We start from the raw sequence: 19,778 nt of genomic DNA, 5'->3' as shown, positions 1-19,778 counted from the left end.
GTTTTGGTGCTGTTAGTATTTTAGTTTTTGTAGAAAAGGGAGAGTAAGAGGTCCTCTGAATAAGGTACATGCAAGAATGAACCAAATAGAAAAAGTGCAGAGGAATGTGGACAAGCCACACGTGCCACCCTGCTGCGGTGACGCAACTCAGTGCGGTGTTGCTTGTGGGAAGAGCTGCAGTTTAGCTAACGTACCTGTTCCTTTGTTACTCAATTCTGGCTCAAGGCGACAAAAAGGAGAGTAAAATGGTAAAACTCTCTAATGAGTTCTGTGGTGCCTTCTGCTCTGCAGGTGCTGGTGAAAATACCTGTGGTATATAGAATCGTTTAGGTTGGAGAAGACCTTTAAGATCATCAAGTCCAACTGTTAACCCAGCACGGCCAGGTCAACCACTAAACCTTGTCCTGAAGTGCCACATTGATGAGTCTTTTAGACACCCCAGGGACGGTGACCCCACCACCCCCTGGGCAGCCTGTCCCAGTGCCTGGCCACCTTCCTAGTGAAGACATTTTCCCTGACCCCCAACCTGAACCTCCCCTGGCGCCACCTGAGGCCGTTCCCTCTTGTCCTGTCGCTGTTCCCTGGGAGCAGAGACCGACCCCCCCTGCCCACAGCCCCCGCCAGGCAGCTGTCGGGAGCCATCAGGTCCCCCCTGAGCCCCCTTCTCTCCAGGCTGAACCCCCCCAGCTTCCCCAGCCTGCTTTCTCAATTATTATTTTTTTCCATCCTTTTTCCTTTAAAGGCTTAATTAACTTAGGGCATGGGAAGAAAAGGCATAAGACAAGAAGCAATTATAAATAAATAATGATCCCTTATGAAGTTCTCTGGCTTAAAAGACTACTTATAAAAGTGAAGGAGCTGGCCTTTGCTGCCTTCCCCTGCACCCTCACAAATTTTTCCATAGTAGGCCTTCTATATAAGGTCAGCATAGGGGGAAGAAAGAATTTTTATTGTGTTTATAACTAGCTAGCTGCTAGCTGTTACAGCTAATCAATATGAACAACCCCTAATCAATCTAGCCTCGATATAGGGGAAGAATTGGTTTTTCAATCTTTTCATATAGTCAAAAACAGCCAAAGCAATTTGATTCTGTGATGGCAGAAGATTGAATTTCTTATCAGGATCGGGAAAGATAGTTTTCCTGCCTTCCAGAATTATGTAGAAACTATTGTGTCCTGTTTTACACATTACGATTATTTTAAAAGCTCATACAGTCTTTCTCTCAGCTTATTTCTGTGTGTTATACAAAACCAGAAAGATTATGGATCTTTGTATGGAGCTCCTCATATGAATACCATCCTGATATGCTGCTAATTTGTTATGTGAAGGGCTTTTTACCTATTATTAAGTGGAGAATAAGAAAAATATTTCCTTAAAGCTTTGCTGCAAAATTAAGTATAATTCCATGAAGCACACTTTTTAAAAAAGAACGTGCCTCATTCAGGTAATTTAGGGGTTACTGTGGGGCTTTCTTTTTCCTGCAGTTATTTGTCCTGAATACCTGGATCTCAGTTTCTCTTTTAAGACTGCAAAAGAAGGTAAAATTCTCCATTCAAAAAAAAAAAAAAAAAAAAAGAAAAAAAAACACCAACAACTTTTTGGTATGGGGGTGTCTATTTTTAATTCATATCTTTTCCTAGCCATGAAACTTCTGTATTGTTCTTCTATCAGTTTTCTTTCTTGGGCTAAGATGAGGTGGTGGAGGAGATGTTAGCATACAAAGTAAATGCAGCAAAAAGAGCAGTATTTGGTGGAGTGACGGGTAGGGCTGTTGAATCCAATAATGTAACTTTTAAATGTGTTTTCTCTGAATTGGAAACCAATGAGACAGTCTCATTAGTTGTACAAAGGTAAGTTTGCTTTGATTTATTTGTTTGTTTTGAAACTGGCTCAATCTCACCAGCAGTGGTCATTCTTCAGGTCCCTCCAGCAGCTGGTGCCCTGGGAGTGGGTGGCTCTGGGCAGCCCAAAGGGTCACTTGCTCACAGCAGAATCGTTCTTCTAATTTTTGCAGTGGAAATCCTGAGGCACAGAGCAGTTCTCTGCCTGGGGTCACGGGGGAAACAATCAGCCCAGCTGGGAGCAGAATAAAAAGCTCCAGACTTCCAGGCATGTTGTTTCAATAAATCATTTCTTCTGCAGGAATCCAAGAAAAGTTTGGTCTTTCCATTTGGTACCAAATCCGTATTCTCTCTGACCTCCCTACTCTCACACAGAGTTACTACAGCATACATTCAGCATTCATACCCCTCCACACCCCTGGTACTTTTATCCTCTTCTCTTTCCATGTGTTAACTGGGGGCTTGTCCCTTGTGGCACCCAACTGTCCTCAGTGCACTCCACCTGTAGCAGTCCAAGGGGGTGCCATTAGGATATTTAGCATTTCTTTGAACTCCTGGGTTGGCTCCCTTTACCACCACTGTCAAAGAGATGTTTCTTTTCCATCCACTGTAACCCTTCATAACCCTTATATTCACCTGCCTTTATTATCCTCTCTCTCTCCCTTTATCTGCTCAGGGACACGAACCTCATCTGAATCTTGCTTGGATTGTCACGTATATACCATCTTATCTCTTATATCTCTGTCCTGAAAATATTCAAATCCCTCCTGATCAGGTGCTTTGCTGGATACTTACAGGGCTGCAAAAATTCAGAGGGAATCTTGAGAAATAATTTTTGGTTTCCTTCTTCTTTGTGCTTTAAATTTATTTTATTAGGTCTACCTTTTTTTCTTACCCCCTCCCCCCCTTCCCGTTCTTCTCCTTTATCTCTTCCTCTGTGTTTGTGACTTCTAATTTTGTTATTTTTTAGCTCCTGGCTTCTGCTGGTCTTTCCAATCCTCCTTTTACTTGGAAACAGAAGCCCTTTCCAGGGAAATTATGCTGAGGATAGAACCAACTTCTGTGACTTCTTGAAAAGATAAAGGTTTGGCAATTGACAGCCCATCTTAGTTTGTAGTTCAAGGGTGAATGAATATATTGTGAGTACAGCTGAACTTCATTTTTTCCTCAAAGAACGGTGGTGAGATGTGCTATAACTCAGGCTGAAGTTAAAACACGAAGCGCCTGGAGGAAGTATTTGTAAATATCCCTCATTTCCAGTCAGCTTTGAAACAGAGTCATTGAGTGCGCCTGGAGCTCCAGACTGACTGCCACTAATCTTCTGGCCTTTCACCCCAACTATGTCGAACTCTCCTAGTCTGGATTCTTTTAAACTGGAGCTCTTAACGCTCCCCATGCATTATATAGAGTGTGTTTGCCTTATGTGCTTGAGATGCTGTTTAGGCACAGCCTTCTACTCAGTGCTTCAGCTGTCTTATGCGGTGGTGGTGGGGGTTGTTCCCCTTGCCATCTGCACCCTTAAAAAGACCAAATGCTGCTGTAATTATCATTGTTTGAAATTATTCATTCTTTTAAAAGAAAAAATGCAAAGGCAGCGTGTGTTTGTCTCTGCAGGTGCTTTCTGTATGTGTGTATACATATGTGTGCATGTGTATACATGATTTTTTTAAAAAAAGAGAGGATGCAGTGTACCAGCAACACTGTAAATAGAAGGAAAGTAAGTCTAGCAGCTTGACTGTTTGCTTTCTGTCCCTGCAGAAATGCTTACTCGGTTACGTGGCACCAAGGCGTCACTTCGCTCTGTAGTTGCTTGTTCTTTGGAAACTATTGCAGCTGGCTCTTTTAAATCAAGCACCGACTGTGTGCTGCTGTGGTTAATAGCCAAGGACTAAAATAATATGCCTGGTCAAGCACAGCTCAGCCATATTTGGTTTTTTGGGTTTGGTGCTTTTTTTGGGGGTATATCCAACAAACTAATTTCTAGGGACCAGTGCTCATAAAGAGAAATAATTAGCATGAGGCTTCAACCGTGATGCCCAATTGACTTAATAACCTGTGGTCCCTCATAAACCTGGTGAACTGAAATTCTTTGAGACATCCAAGTGTCACACTGCCTGTGGAGAAAAGTGGCTGAGAAATGCTCAGTCGAGGAGTTCATGAGATCTAACTTTGCTGTGCTGCCAGGCATATTATTTTATTTGATTTACCATATGCTTTTTAAAAATAAACTGCATTTTGCATTGTCTGTTGAGCACTGAAAAGATACTGCCCAATTTCTTTATATTCAACAATTTTTAGAAATCTGGACACCATTATTAGATACAGCGCTCCAGGAATGTCTCAGTAATGATATGGCATGGCAATAACAGTTTTTTGTTTGATGTGCTGCTGTGAACTCAGTGAAGGGCTGCATTTGCTCCCACTTGCATTGTCCTAGCATCTTATTGTACTTGGCTATTCTTTATTTACGGTTGTTGAATTCTTAAGCTTACCAGTAATGTACATTCTTGGCTCCTCATTGGAATTTGCATTGAACTGTATTCCCCATCATTTTTTACCGAAGCTGAACATTTTGTGCAATATGAGGTTTCTTGGGAAATAACTGTCTATTTACTTCTGCATTACCTACAAGGCTCACAGCCACGGCATTTCTATTCTTTTCTGTAGGATTCATAAAGATAATGAAAGCACTATTTCAAGGGTAGATTTCTGAGGGACCTTCTTTACAATAGCCTTGATTCAATTACACTTCAACATTTTCCATTTCTGGTTTTTGTTCATCTATCAATTAAATGTTTATTAATGAATATAATAGTAACAATTTCAATCAGCATTTGTTACAGTGCAAAAATTATTGTGCAAGACTAGACTTATGAACATGTTTAAGACACTTATCTCCACAATAAACACTAATTCTGAATCAGAACAGCTCTGAAATTAAGGCTGAATGGGTATTTACTGATTAAAACAATCCTTGGAAGCTAAGTAATTTCCTTCAAAGCTTATTTCTTTCAGGGTAAGAACAGTGAAATTTCCAGTGATTGGAGGTAAAAGTAAATGAAAATGCTCTGTTCTGAATCAGCTTTGCTTGGAATCAAACTTCATTTATGGCTTTTATTACACTAATATTTATTAGTGGAAATCATATTCTCCCCTAAAATATTCTCCCATTTAGGTTCCTAACTGAGCAAAATAATTTCATCAGCCAAACTTATCTTAGAAGGAAAAAAATCAGATTTGTTTGATGAACCCTGTTTGTTCTGGTGTGTCAGTGTCTGTCTGTCTAGCTAGGAGGAATGGGGCACCCCTGTCGGGAGACATCCCCTTGTAAAGCATAGGTGCAGTTTGGTTTTAGCTTTCTACTTAAGGATCTTTTCCACGGCAGATAAAGGAAAATAAGAGTAAACACGGTATAGCTCTAATAAAAAATTAAATTTGGACCCCTTTGGGTCCATGTGCCTACACACTTATGTTTGGTTGCATCTACGTATGTGTGATGCTTGCAAGCCACTAAGATGCGTTGGCCCAGACTGTCTGTGCCTGCTCCTGAAATTGTTTCATAAAGGATGAAAAGGCTTTTTGTCAAAAGTAGCTGAGGGTTTATTTCTTCTGGTTTGTTGGTTTGTTTGGTTTGGTTTTTGTTTTTTTTTTTTTTGTTTGTTTGTTTTTTAAAGAAGGATATAAAGTGGCAACAAGACGTTTATGAGAATTTTCAAAACAATTCAATTGCTTTATATTTTGAAATCTGATGATGTGCCTAGTTCCTTTTAAAATCTTACTTAAATAAATTCTAAGGTTGAAGATAAACAATGACATACTGATTAAAACTGGCCTTCCATTTGACATTGGTATTTTCTTCAACTCAAGGTGATATTTTTTCCTGTTTAATGACAGAGGATTATAGCTGAATTGAAAAAAAAACCACCCATACAGGCAAATTGATCTGGTGCCTTTCAAGCTTTCAGGGAAAATGCTGCTTTTGGCATAGCTGGCTGAAAGCCTGAGGAAACCGATGGAAATTCTCACTACAAACAGTAGATCCGTTTCTGTAGTTTGTGTGTGTTATGGGCTGTATACTTCCCCCAACTCCACCCTTCAGGTTTTGTGTTTGTTGCTGGGTCTTTTTTGGGGGAGAGGTCTGTTTTGGGGGGTTGGGGTTGTTTTTTGGGTTTTGGGTTTTTTTAAAAGGAGCCTTCTGCTAGAGGTCTGGATAACTCCAAAGCAGGCAGGATTAACAGGGAACTGTTGAGAGCTGTTGGGATGCTCTGGGAGCAGAGATGTTGGGCTCCACTCTGCATATGCTCTTTGGAGACAAGAAATTGGTTCAGGGTATAAATCAGGGATCAATTTCCTTATCCGTTAGTAATAATGTAACCGAAATATTGTATTTTCTTTAAAAATAGGGAACCTGCTGACTGACCTGCCTTACTGTATAAGCTTTAAAACATCTTCTGATTCTAATGAAGTGTGACACTTTGGTATAGGGTCATTGCAAGACAAGGAAAAAATTGGGCTTTTTTCTCAAGAAAATACAATGGGTCAGTCTGTCCTACCTAGCAGATTTTCATATATATATATATTGTTTTTTAAATTAAAAAGGTTTTTATCATATGTGCTTTCTCCCTATGCAGGGTTGTGGACACTATTTGAAATGAGTTACTGGGCCACTCATGCTAAGAAAGTAAAGCACAACCCCCTTCACCTATTTAATGTGTTACAGTATTTTTACTGCCATTAAATTGTAGTGAGGCACAATTTCACTAAATACAGATGTACAAAGTCAGTACAGGTGTGCTTGTAATCATATTTCATGCTGAAAATGCTTAATAAAATTACTTTGGGAATGTAAGTGACAAAAACATTAATACACTTCATATGCTTAGAAAAAATCTGCAGTGGCAAATAGGTGCCTTTGTAAATTTGAGGAAATTTCAGCAAACAGACTAAACATTTAACTGAACCAGATTGGATTATGATAAGCAAGTTTATGAGAAACTGGTGTTTGTGTTATGTTCTCTTAAACTGTTATTGTGGAGCAGCTGATGGAGAAATCCTCGTAGTCACTTAATCTTTATTCATGTCTCTTCTGTAACACACTGTGCTGTGCATAAAGGTCAGATTTATCTACTTTGAAATGATTGAAACTCAATTAAATATGCTGTTATAATCAGAAGAAGAACAAGATGTACTTTCCTCTTTCTGGAATTCTGTCTTGTTTCTAAAAAAGAGCATAGTTTATAGCAGAAATTACCGAATGAATACTCGTCTGCTATTTTTTTTAAACTGAAATATTTTACATGGTGATTGAAGAGGTTTAACTTCTGAGACTTGTGCAAGAAATACAAAGTAAGTGGGAGCTGATGAAGGCAGCCAGGCCAGTTCCCTTGTACAGTAGAGCTGGGGTGAGCTCTCTGGGCTTACAACCAAACCTTTTCATCCCGCTTCTTTCTTTCTATGATTACTGTGAGAGAAAATAGTTGTAAGCAAAGCAAAGCAATTCAGCAAAGAAAGTGTCTTGGCAGCAAAACCCCTGTAAAAGAAGGAGTTCCGAGCAAGGTTATAATTTGTTCTGCCTCAAAGAATATTTTAGGAATAGAAGATGTTTTCCTGTGAGAAATCGTAAGCATCTGGGCATTTTTAAGAACCAAATTCATAATTTCAAGATTCAGGATCAGATTTCTGTCTCAGCATTATCTAAATGAAGTAATTTTTTTGGGGGGAATTTGGATGACATTTTGAATATTAATCAAGTACAAATGATTCTGTTTAGACATCCTTGGAAAACTGAGTTACAGCAATTGCAAACTTTTTATTTCTTGGAACACTAATAAATAGACACAAGTCAAGGTCAACAATTGCTGGCAAAAGGTTGCAAAAGTACATATGAATATTTAAAAAATCATTTTATAACTTTACTAATACTGGTGACTTTTCATTGTAAATCACATTAAAGCAAAGTATCTGATAAAAGATTTGGTATTTACAGGACTGTTCAGACCTGTGGTATACACAGCCATTCTGTCAGAGGAGATACCCAATTAATGTTCATGAACACTACTGCATTGCTTTATACACAGCATCAGGAATGGGAACAACACAGGGGTAATTTTTTGTCTTCTTTATTTATTTTTTTTTTTAAATACATTTACTTCAGATCTCAGCAGGAGGTATGGCTAATTAGGGTGGTAGAAGAGAAGAGAAAGTTCTGGTCTTTGGGAAAATTAGTAATCCTTTTGATGAGAATGGGCCTTATTTGGACTATACCTATGATTTCTTTGTATTTTATTAAATTTTCAGTTCTGAACAAAACCCAAAAAATTAATAGCTGCTATTGGAAAAACACTGTAGAATTCAAACCTCCTTTGTGAATGATATCCGTGTTCCATCTCAAACATCCCTCTCTTCCATCACTCTACATTCTTATTTTAAGCATAACTTGTGGGGTAGAACTAGTTACAGAGATAGATGCTCAACCTGTTAGTGTTGAAAAGCTACCAACTCAGGCAGAAAGAGCCCTTGTTGTATTTCCAGACAAGACCTTCCCTGGAATGTAATAACTTTGAAATTACCCTACAGGCAAGGATACCATCTAGATTACCAAAGAAAAGTAAAAATTTTCAGTCCAATATCTGGATTCAGGAAAAGGGGTGGAAGTACCAACAGATGTGTAGTAACAGTACCCTTCTAATGTCCATAAAAAAAGACACAAAAATTGCTATGTGGAATGAGGCAGCAGTCCCAAACTGCTTTACGATGTCCAGTCCAGTTGCAAAGACAAAGCACTAGCTTTAGAACAGGCAAATTTTTATAACACAGAGATGAAGAATAAATTCAAGAGATTTTCACTGAGGAAGGTATGTGGTATTACATACTTTCTTTTGGTCCCTTGGTCATTGAATAGTTAAATATTTTAGGGGGTTTTTAACATGAAAATATTTGTTCTTAATAAATCAAGTCATACTGCTTAAAATTAAACCTAAAGCTAAAAAATGCTGCAAACTAAGTATGGATGAGAAATTGAACATAGAGCGTATGCAAAATATGCATTGATCAGAGTTTTTTATTACTCTGGCAACTGAAGAAATTGGCAATATTCCTGACTGGTTTGAAAAAAAAAAAAAAAAAAAAATAAATAAAGAAAAAAAAAAATAAAAAGAGCTTGGAGAACTGTGAAAAAACATAAGGAAAAGGGATATTTCTTCTTGTCTTGAGACTTTTTAATCTTCAAACACGTTGGCTTGAAAAAGTTTTCTCCCTTGTTACAAGCCACAGACAAGAACTGGAGCAACAGTTACGTTGGCCTAATAAAAACTGAAGTGCAGCTGCATTTACAGTGCACTGAGAACTGTGGGGAAATTAATGCAAGGACTGTACATGGCATTGCTGAAGACACCAGAGAGGCTCTCCTAGGAGCAGCAATCAGCTGCTCGGTGTTAACCCCTCTGCAGAAGCAGAGCTGAAGTGTTCTGCATTTGAAGCTGGTAATGTTTGTCTTGATGCTCTGGTGTGAAAACTGAGAGAGGCGGAGAAAAACATGTTGGGTTTGGCATCGCCACCCTAGCTCCACTGCTGCAGCTGGATGAAGTGCAGAATCTGAAGGAGAAAAGAAATAAACGCCCAAACCTGCAGTGGTGAAGATGCAAAGAGCCCGGGCTCTCGCCTGCGCCCTTGCCCAGGGGGAGCAGGTGGGGGGCAGGCAGAGACACAGCTGTGATGTGCCGTACTGTGCCATGCTGGTCCTGGAGCAGGGTCCCTCAAGGCAAAGGCCAAGTTTTTCCAACTCCTGCAATGAGCCCTGTGCCAGTCTTAGTTCGATCGTCCCTCTTTGGGCCGGTGCAATTGCATATCTGCAGGAGATATGCCTATATCTATATCTATCTATCTATCTATATATGCCTATATCTCTTCCCTATAAAGCGTACAAGTTTTATTCAAGTTTGACACGCTAGCTGTCTGGCTTGAGTAAGTTCCTATTTACAAATAGGGAATGATTCAGCTATGCCAGTTTTGAGACGCAAATGTTTTATAAATTGGGGATAATGGGGCAAGCTAGATGTTTCAGAATGCCTGCAACAGTTTACTCAAATTCGGCATTGGTATCTTTACGAGTATTTGGGAGCTACTGTTTATAAATAAGCAGGATCTGAAAAAATGTGTCTAAATGAGTTGGCATCTTCAGAAAAAAACCCCACATTTATATTTATGTAATCACACTGAGAGACGTAAGACGTGAACTCACTATATGCTTTAATTTTCTTTATATCTGTTATATTCATCCATCAGAAGCCAACAGCCTCTCCACCCACCTCCAATGTCTGCTCTGAAATGTAAAAGACCCATTTGTTGCACCACGGATGTGTATTTATTTGTGGTTTTGTGACAACTTTGCAAACAGTTTGCCTTCTCTGGGTCGCTCCCCAGGGAGCAGGGGGATGATTAGGAGCAGCATTTAGCCGGCGAGAAGAGCGAGGCAGGGGAAGGTGATGCATCCTGCGTGGTGTTGCATCGCAGGTCTCTGGCAGAACTGGGAATAAAATCTAGCCGTATCCGTGCACAGATCTCTGCGGCATTTGAAACTTCAGTGCACACATGGGAGCATGACAAACCGATGTGACTGACAGCTCAAATAATCTGCTGTTTTGCAGGCGAGCACTCAAGTAATGTGTCAGTCTGATGGGGCTGAAATTTAACAAATTTAAAAGGTTTTCTATTGTATTCTGCTATGTGCCCCGCCCTCCCCAAGGCTTCCAGACTCAGTCTTCCATTTCCAATTGACTAGTTCCAACTTCTGTTGAGAGCAGCATAGATTTTTATTAGGAATGAACAGTTCTGGGGATTGAGAACAGCCTTTGAAATGTTTCCTCCTGCGCTAATTTAACGGGCAATGTTTCTGACTACGCTTCCTGAAAAAGGACATTGCATGTTTGATTAAATTTTACAAGGGAATTGCAAAATATCTTCCATGATATATTGCTTCTAAAAAAAAAAAAAAAAAGGCGGCAAATCAGAGTGAGGTGGAGTGAGTGGGATAAATTCTTGGCTTTGCCTGAAATGGCTTGGATAAAAAGTAACATTGAGGGATGATGAAAGGTCTTCCATATAAGCGGCAGTCCTTGACCAGCTTGCTGTAGAGAAGATGAGAGCGGTTTCTGGTTTAAGGTCTTTTTTTGTTTCTAACGACTCAGGTTTTGTGATCACTGAAGTACTGTTCAGATTATCCAGAGCAGGATCTATGCACAGCCAACTGGTTAAATGGGCTTTTCATTCGGTTTGCTGGCTGAGCAGTGAAGAAACCATTGTAGGGTGAGTAGCGGGCCCATTAAGTCATCACATCTTTACTGGAGTGTGCACCTTCAGTTTTTAGAGACATGTTAATGTTCTGCCATTTTTCATTACGATAAATGAAAACCCTCTGCCTGTAGAGCTTGTCGGAAGGGTGAGTCTCTGAAAGAAATCATCACTTTAGTGTTTCACGTTTATTCTCCCTCACTGATTCCCAGACAGAATCTATTGCATTACAGTACAAAAAATATGACATTGTGTTTCAACTGTGATTTTCGCCTGAATCTAGGAATCAATTGCCCAGATTTTTGGCATTAGGGATTAACAATGACGATAAGGACTGTGGCAGGAGCATTGTTAATTCTGATAATCATGTTAAAAAGAAAGGAGGCCAGCTTGTTCTTCAGCCAGCCTGGCTCTGCAGAGCAGACAGCAGGCAGAGCGCATTTGCTGTTTTCTATAAATAAAGCAATTACAGCAGAGCAGAGTGATAACTCATAGTGAATAATAGATTCAAGTACATGTAATCTTTCTGTTGGTAAACTGTTTGCAGTTCATATTTGGGGTGGTGGGAGTGGTGTGTTTGGTTTTTGCTGGTGTGGGTTTGGTTTTTTTCCCCCCGATTACTTGCAAAATAATTTGGCTGATTCTTGGTTTGTTGTTGTGACCTTGAATGAGGTTTTTACACAGAGAAAATTCTTCTGCACCTAGTTAATATGTCTTTTTTGCAAGCGTATGCATTACAATTTGATATAAAATGCTCCAGAGGAGTAGCTGAGATGATCCTGATCTGGAGAAGCAGAGAAGCATGTGCCTGAGCTGGTGCTGGTAGTCATAATGCCGATTGGACTTGGAGCTGAAATGAATTCTTTTGTTGAGCAAAGGTCTGTGAGAATGTTTTATAATACTATTTGCAGCTGCAGGGATGTTATCACATAGTATGGAAAATAGGTATGTGGGTGTCATACAGTTTGGAATCCAGTCAACACTGTTTAATGTACTGGATAATACTTGGCAGTGAATTTTCGACAGATGACCATACCTTGCTACTCTTTTGAAACCGTAACCTGTTCCAAAAAGCAGTGATCAAAGGGAAACACCTGTATGATGGTTGAAAATACTGGGCTAGGACTCAGGGGAACTTTTCATACCGATGCTCTCCTTCCCTTTCTCTTTCCTGAAAATAAGGATCATGCTTCTCTGTGAACCATTTAGCCACCTACTGATGAGAAGTGATTTTTAAGGGCTCACGAGTTAGGACTGCTAGAGGACTATGCAGAATTTACAGTTTCTTAAGATAAATACAATGCATGTCCTTAAAATATGTATCCCAGAATTTTGGAACTAGTGAAATATGTGATACCCACAGGCTCCAGAAGGTCAGCCACGATATTTTCTCAGTTCTGCAAAGGGGCAGATGCATGCATGGAGAACTGGAGGTGACTTTTCTGACATGATGCTCCAGAGGCCTGACATCCTGAAAGCAGGCAGAATTATCCTGTTAGATGTATCAGAATTGGGATTGGGTTTTATGACTAAATTTAGCAAAATCTGTTGGTAGCAGTTGAATTTATGGCTCCTGAGTTATCTGACTACAAGGTAAGCTTTCATTCACTGGTGTTAGCCAAGTAGTTTGGAAAAATCCTCAAATAATGCTGACTGTGCAGCACAGCCTCGTTGCAATGGGCTGCTTCAAGGACTCGAGTGAATTGCTCGGTTGTACGTTGCTGTGATGGCTTGCCCTCTTATTAGCTTTGTCACTTCACCTTGGTTTGTTTCTGAGTTTCTGTCTGCAGTTAAAATCAATAGACTTTTTTTTCTCCTCAGCTTCCAAAACATCATAAATAAGATTCATTTCTCAAAATAGATGCCCTCTGTTTTCTGAAATAACACCGTAACAGCATAGGAGAAAAAAAACCTGGAATGCTAGTAGCTGATAGAAGTTTAAATAACCATGCTCAGTCTTCTCTCCTTTGATGCTTCTTTATAAACTCTTGTTTTACACTGTAAGTACTTCATCTCTGTGGGTTTTTTTGGTGGTATTTCTTCTTCTCTTTAGGTTCATCCTGTTATTTGTCCAGTCGTGGTTCCAATAATCTCGCATTCATCACGTCCTGCTCACAGCACGCAGTTACAGTCCACAGTTGTAATAAGAATAAAAATGTGCTGCTTGTCTGTATTTCTGCAACAGCTAGCTAAGCAGTTTTATCTCCATGCTACTAATAAATTGATTTGACAAAGATTCACTTTAATTTGTTGGCAGAATTGAGAAAAAAGGCAAAGATGACAAACCAGCTTTGTGTTTAACCTGTAGCTCAGGATGCCAGCCAGGATGCAGCTTACAATTGAGATTTTATTCAGTACAAGGAGAACTGGTTTTCTTGTAGGGTGGCTATATGTGTAGTCATGTAACTACTCTGATTTTACAAATACCTGGGTGTCTGATAGATCCCACTGAGAATACCAATGCCATAGGTGAAAAAAAATAATACCTTATCCAAGGAAATTTCCTTGGCCATTAAATATATGCTGGACAAAAGAAGACTTAAGTGTCTTATGGGGTCAGGCTGGTTTGCACAGCAAAGCGGTGATGATAGTTCTGAGGGCTGCCGGGTCAACACTGAGTCAAAGATAATGTGGAAGAAGGGAGAGCAGCCCAGCAGTGAAGAGGTGGTGCTGGGGGTGACCATAAGCAGCGGTCCAAGATGGACAAATGTCATGGGGTGTGTGTGGGGGTTGTGTGATAAGCCCCCAACAGCAGCTTTCAAAAAGACTGTCTTTTTCTATGGCAAAATCACCATCCTATTGCTTCTCAGTATCAGTACTGCCTTTGTAAACTATTTTTGTAAGTCAGACTTTTCCAGCCAAGATAATTCCCTTGGAAAATTTCTGCCTGGCTGTTTCAAACTCCCAGCACATGTTAGTGGAAAAAAAATAAATCAAAATATTAATGGAAATATGAAAATGCATTGTATGACCTTTCTTCCCTGTCACTAAAATATAATTTGTTTTCTTCACTGGAAGTGCAATTCACCATCAGTAGTCCTACAGTATACATCTGATTACTGTATGGCAATGACTTGTTTTTAATATAATTGTGAGAAATTTTAAACAGGATGGAAATTTTAATGACTGCTTTTTTTAAAAAAAATAAAATCAAACATTAGATTAAACCCACTTGTTTATTCTTCCGTTTTATTTTCCTGTTATCTCTGGTTTTCTGATGTAGTCATATATGTAGATGAAGAAAATGACAGTCTGTTTTCCCTTCCAGAATGTATGTTCCTTTCTCATTTTCTAGATAGCTGGAAGAAACTACTGAATCTGTCTTTGAACTGTTGAATGAAAATGAAAAGCTTTAGCATGTAAGTAGCTCTGAAAAGCATATAATGGAATTTTGCCCTTAATCAGAAAAAATCTGGAATGTTTTGACATTCCCACTATCTGGAAGTTTTCCTAGAATAAAATAGAGTGTCAGTTTAATTGCTGTGCTGGAATGATGCTGTGGCTGACACTAGCATAACCAGTGAGTTTGCTGGAAGCAGCTGGGCTGTAGGAGGATGCTGAAGCAGATGCAGTGGAAAACTCCGAAGTGTGGTGTACGTTGGACCAGGTATGCACTTCTGAAGTGAGTCTCGTAGTTGTCCCTGTCATTGTGCTGTGGTCTGTACCTCAGCGCACACCTCACGCACCCCAGCCACAGACAAGCAGTCTATGGAGGGTGCCAGGCTGGAGCTCGGTTGAGGCAGCTCCCCAAAATGTGGATATCATGGATGTCAGACCCTCCACATCAGCTGCTACATGTGCCATTTGCTAATGTAGGTGTAGATTTAATCGTCATGGCTCCAGATGATCTCAGTTCTGTTGTTTGGGTTTTGCAGCAGCACATCTAGAGGCATAAACTCAAAAATATCTTTAAGTCCAGCAGATTTTAAGCTTTCCTAGCTATAAAGCTCTCCAAATGTAAAGTGTGGGTTTGGTCATATGACTCAAGCTGTAGCCTTTGCATTAGGAGGTACTATTCTGGAGGTTGTCACTGAAATGGAACCTGATTTAAATAAGTGACAGCATCTCCTTTGCTGACGTGTCAGATGCTGTCTCTGCTCCTGCTGTACCAAGGCTGCATTTCAGGTGCCCAATCTTCTCATAAGCCCGTCTTACTGCAGAATGGCATCCCTTAGCATGTAGCCATAGGCCTGACTGGCCAAAGAGAGTGACATGCTTCCACCAGGAAATATGATGCATAGGAAAAAAAAACAAACAACCAAACCCATAATAATGAATGCCAGGTTACGTTTGTAAAGTTTGTCTTTTATAAGACAGGAAAAATACTGGCAATGCTGATCTGAAACAAAAAGCAGTGTGATTGAAGAAAAGAAACTCAAGTGTCAGCATCTTATACCAGTTGAAATGCAGAATAAACTCTTTTTAAAAGCAAAATTTTTGGGAGATAATGTTCCTGATAAAATATTTAAAATTTCATGTTAAAAAATCCCAACCAACAAAACAAACAAACAAAGAAAAAAGCCCCCAAAACCCCAAACAAAAAACTAATAAACCCAAAACAGTAAGAATTCACCACAGCAGGGAAGCTTTGGTTTATATTTTTCTCCATTTTTTTTTCTGTTGTTGTTTTTTGGGGTTTTTTTAGTGATTGTCCAGGATATAAGTGCATTGATGTGCTTAATACCAAAAAAAAAAAAAAAAGAGGTAATGTTAACAATATGTAGGAGAAGCTTAATTTACTGATGTCTGATGTTCTTGAGACCACAAAGGACCAATCTGACAGCTTTATTCACTCTAAGTAAGAAAAAAAGGAATTGATAAATTCTTAAAAATAGTAAATGAAACCATTTGCTCATTTTAATTAGATAGTTAAAGATGTGTAAAATCTTCTTCTCTGAGGAGGTCTGCATCTACTTAACTTCAGAGAATCCTTCTTAAGTAAAACGAGTCCTTAATCAGCAATTCAAGGAGTCTAAATTAATCATCAGGCAACTACTTTAGGCTTTAAATCCCTACTTGATGATGCTTTGATCCACAGTAAATATTTAAATAAATGTTGACACAGATACTCATTGTCCACTCCTGAGAAAAAAATTAAGAAGCTCAGTGTATGGTAGCAAAGATGAAATTATGTGGGGTTGCCTGTAAACAAAGACTTTTTGCAGATGGTGCATTTAAGGGAAAAATCTATATTAAGTCTAGAAATGGGAAAAGCATAGAAGTGCAGTGTAGCCATCATAATATACTCCTTTTCTCCTTCATATGCCCTCTAAACACCCCCAAAATAGAAATCAACTTACTGAAGGGACTCCATAAGGTAACGAGAAATTTCATCAGATATTTTTCGATCATGCATAAAAATCAAGGTTTTTGTTATTCACCACACTGCCGTGCGCATTCCTGTCACTAAGGCAAAACCGTAGTCCCTGTCCCTGCTGTGCTATTAGTGAAGGGTGAGTTCAAGCCACCATTGTGCCTCTCTATGCTCACAAAGGTGACCTGTGAAACAAGTATATGATATTCTAACACAATCAGGGCAACAGTTTGCTCGATGGATAGAGCTTCTGGGTGGTCCTGACGCTGCCACCTTGCCGCATCAGAATATTTTCTTTCTTAAACTGACGGTGGCAGCGAGCAGCCCTGGACTGCTTTGGTTTCTTCTCATTCAGGTGACAAAAGCCAGGAAAAGGGGGAGACAGGAGTTGACCTTTGGGGTGCAGAAAACATTGGGGGGTAGGGTTGATGCTGATAGCCTCCCCTTGCCTGGCCAAGTGGGTTTATTTACAGATCTCATATTTCCAGGCTGTTTATAAAGGTCTGAGTTACTGCCACAGACTGTATGCAACTCCTGCTCCATCCTGGGCTTTCCCAGGCAGCCCAGGCTTCCCACGTTTTGTGTCCAAAAAACAGTTGCTTTCAGAGGGAAGAAGCTGCTATGACAGAAGCTTTTGCAGCAGCCTATGCTGTATCTCATTCCGAAGAGGCATCTGGGTCACCCAGCTCTTTGTTTTGTTGTTCAAGATGAAAAAATAAAGTTTGAAAAGCTCTCACCAACAGAACTGAAGTGCAGCAGCTAATGGAAATGCACAGCTTGAGAAACTGCAATGTTTCTCAGCAGAGGGCTTGTGTTATCCTTGCACGAGCACTTCTCAGGGAAGATGCAACACGACTTTGCCATAAGGAGCAGGCCAGACGGGATTCAAGTGGTGGAGGAAGTCAGCTTAGGTTAAATTGGAAACTATGAGTGACTTTAGACCAGAAATGATGCTGCCCTGCTTAGCACCTCTGACAGTTAATATCTTTTTCATTTAACCGACTAAATCTGGATTATGTTCTGGGTAGCGTGTCTTAAATTTTTTGCTGTCATGACTAACTAAAGTAATGTAAGCTGCTTTTTCCTTCATGCTGTCAGCTCTGGAATTCTGCTTGTAAAATATATTCACACCCCCCCCCCCCAAAAAAAAAAAAAAAAATGGTACTAACAGCTGACAGGGGGAGAAGGGGGAGAAGTTCTACAAGACAAAACTACTTTTAAAAATTATAGGAATCAAAAATTTGCTAATTTCTTAGCACAAGAGAAATGAGGAAAAAAAGAGGACTGAATTTAGATGTGTAGCACAGAGCTAATGATGTTTGCATAGAACACTTCAGGCATTTCATATGGATCAAGAGAATAGTGAGACCTCCACACATCTCTGGAGGATTTTCATAAAAAATAGAAGACTGGACTTCTGCTCGGAAGGACTTTCTGCTTTGCCCATTAGGAAATCACCTCTTTATGAAAGTTCCAAAATCCCACACATTCCCTAGGGTTGCTCCTGGAGGAGCAGCAAGCAATCCCAGTTGCAGGGTAACACTTCAGGAAGCTGCCGTGTAGCCACGCTGTGTGGGAAACACACAGCATCCCAGAGCAGTCTTCTCAGCTGCTTTGATCCCAGCAGGAATGTCTTCTGCCTTCCCACGGGGGCTGCCTGCTGGTGGTTCCCTCGGCAGGCTGGGGGATCTCCCCGGAGAGGAGGGAGTTGTCTCCCTGCATTTCTTTTTGACCTTCCCTGTAGCACATTAGTGGCTGTCTTGAGATGTGGTGGTGGTGGTTCTTTTTTGGTTTGCCAACTTGGAAATAATTTACGTGTAGTTCTTGTGTGATGACAGGGTTGGCGTTTAGGAATGGTGTCTAGGCTGGGTACCGTGGCGGTCCCCACTCTAGGAGGACCTAGGGCTGCATCCTCTGCTTCCCCCAGGGTGGCACAAAGCCCTTTGCAGGGTGGCACTGCCTCAGTGCTTACAGTAGGGTGAACTAAGTCACAGGGGTGTGTTCAAATATGGTCTGTCACCTGGGAGGAATAGCGTGTCCATCCTGAGTCAGCCTAAGGATGCAGGCTGTGTTATTGTCAGCTGTCATGTAAATGTCACGGCATTATTAACCAAGGGTCTCTCCCAGCACGGGAGCTTGGACTCATATACAAATGATGCTTTAGACTAGAGAAGAGCGTCTTGTGTTTCTTTTGCATGTTGTACCCTCTTGGCAGCAGCAGAGTAGCACAGGCATGCTTCTCTGTAACCATCCAAAAGGGCAAAAGTATTGTTGAAATACCCGATGGCAGCACTTCTAGACCGCTGTGCGTTACGTGGAAAAGAAAGAGATGGGCAGCGTGGTGTGGGGAGGGGAAGGAAGACAAATAAACCAGTCAGCTCGAGTCAAAAGCTTTTTGAGGTATCAGGCACTGAAAATCTCATCCCAGCACAGAACAAACATGCTGTGGATAGAGACATGACAGACAAATCAGATGATGATGATGTGGTCTTTTACCAGCAAAAGATGTTGGCAAAGCGAGCAGAACTTACAGCTGCTTTGACAGGTAAAAATCCTCTAGTCGATGCCTGGTGAGATGTTTAGAGGACAAAAGAAAATATACCACGTGCTGCAAGATGTCAAAGGATCATGTCATATACTGCATCATTGATACAGTGGCAGGAAAAGAAAACTAAAAAAAATTATTTAGTTATTTGTGTTATTCCATTTATATGTTGTGTGTATATGCATATATATGCCTACATATGTACCACAGGGTTTTTTGACCCAGGTGCTAGAAAATTACTGCTTATTGTCCAGATAAATCATAGGGAAATGGGCTACTTATTAATATCTACATTTGCTGGCTAGGCTTGGATCTGCAGGCACAAAAACTTCAGTTTGGTAAAGCACTGATACTCCAACCAAGTGTAAAGAACTGTGTAGGAAGAATGTAAGCCTTTTCTTGAAAAGGATGCAAATAGAGATGCTGTTTTATTTACCATCAGATAACACAAAAGGAACGTTACATGTAGTCAAAGAATATGTTTGAAGAACGTGTTGTTTAAAAAACCAACCAAACAAAACCAACCCCCCTGAAAACTGCTATATGATTCTGCATCACTATAAGTGTGGGCATAATTTCATAAGTGAGACTGGTTAGTTGAAATCGGATTGAAATAATGCTGCCTGCATTCACACCACTACAGATCCTGAACCTTTGGAATTTGCTTCTAACTTCTTGCTTATGTTGATAATGGGATAATGCTTCAGTTCCATCAAAAATTTAATATTTTTTATAGCAGTTTTGCGTTCTGTGAGATGCTAAGTGGGAATAGGGAAGCTTCACCTGAGAG

The sequence above is a fragment of the Falco naumanni genome, chromosome 10 (genome assembly GCF_017639655.2).
Source record: "Falco naumanni isolate bFalNau1 chromosome 10, bFalNau1.pat, whole genome shotgun sequence".
NCBI classification, from domain to species: Eukaryota; Metazoa; Chordata; class Aves; order Falconiformes; family Falconidae; genus Falco; species Falco naumanni.
Note: the sequence above shows the minus strand (reverse complement) of the source record.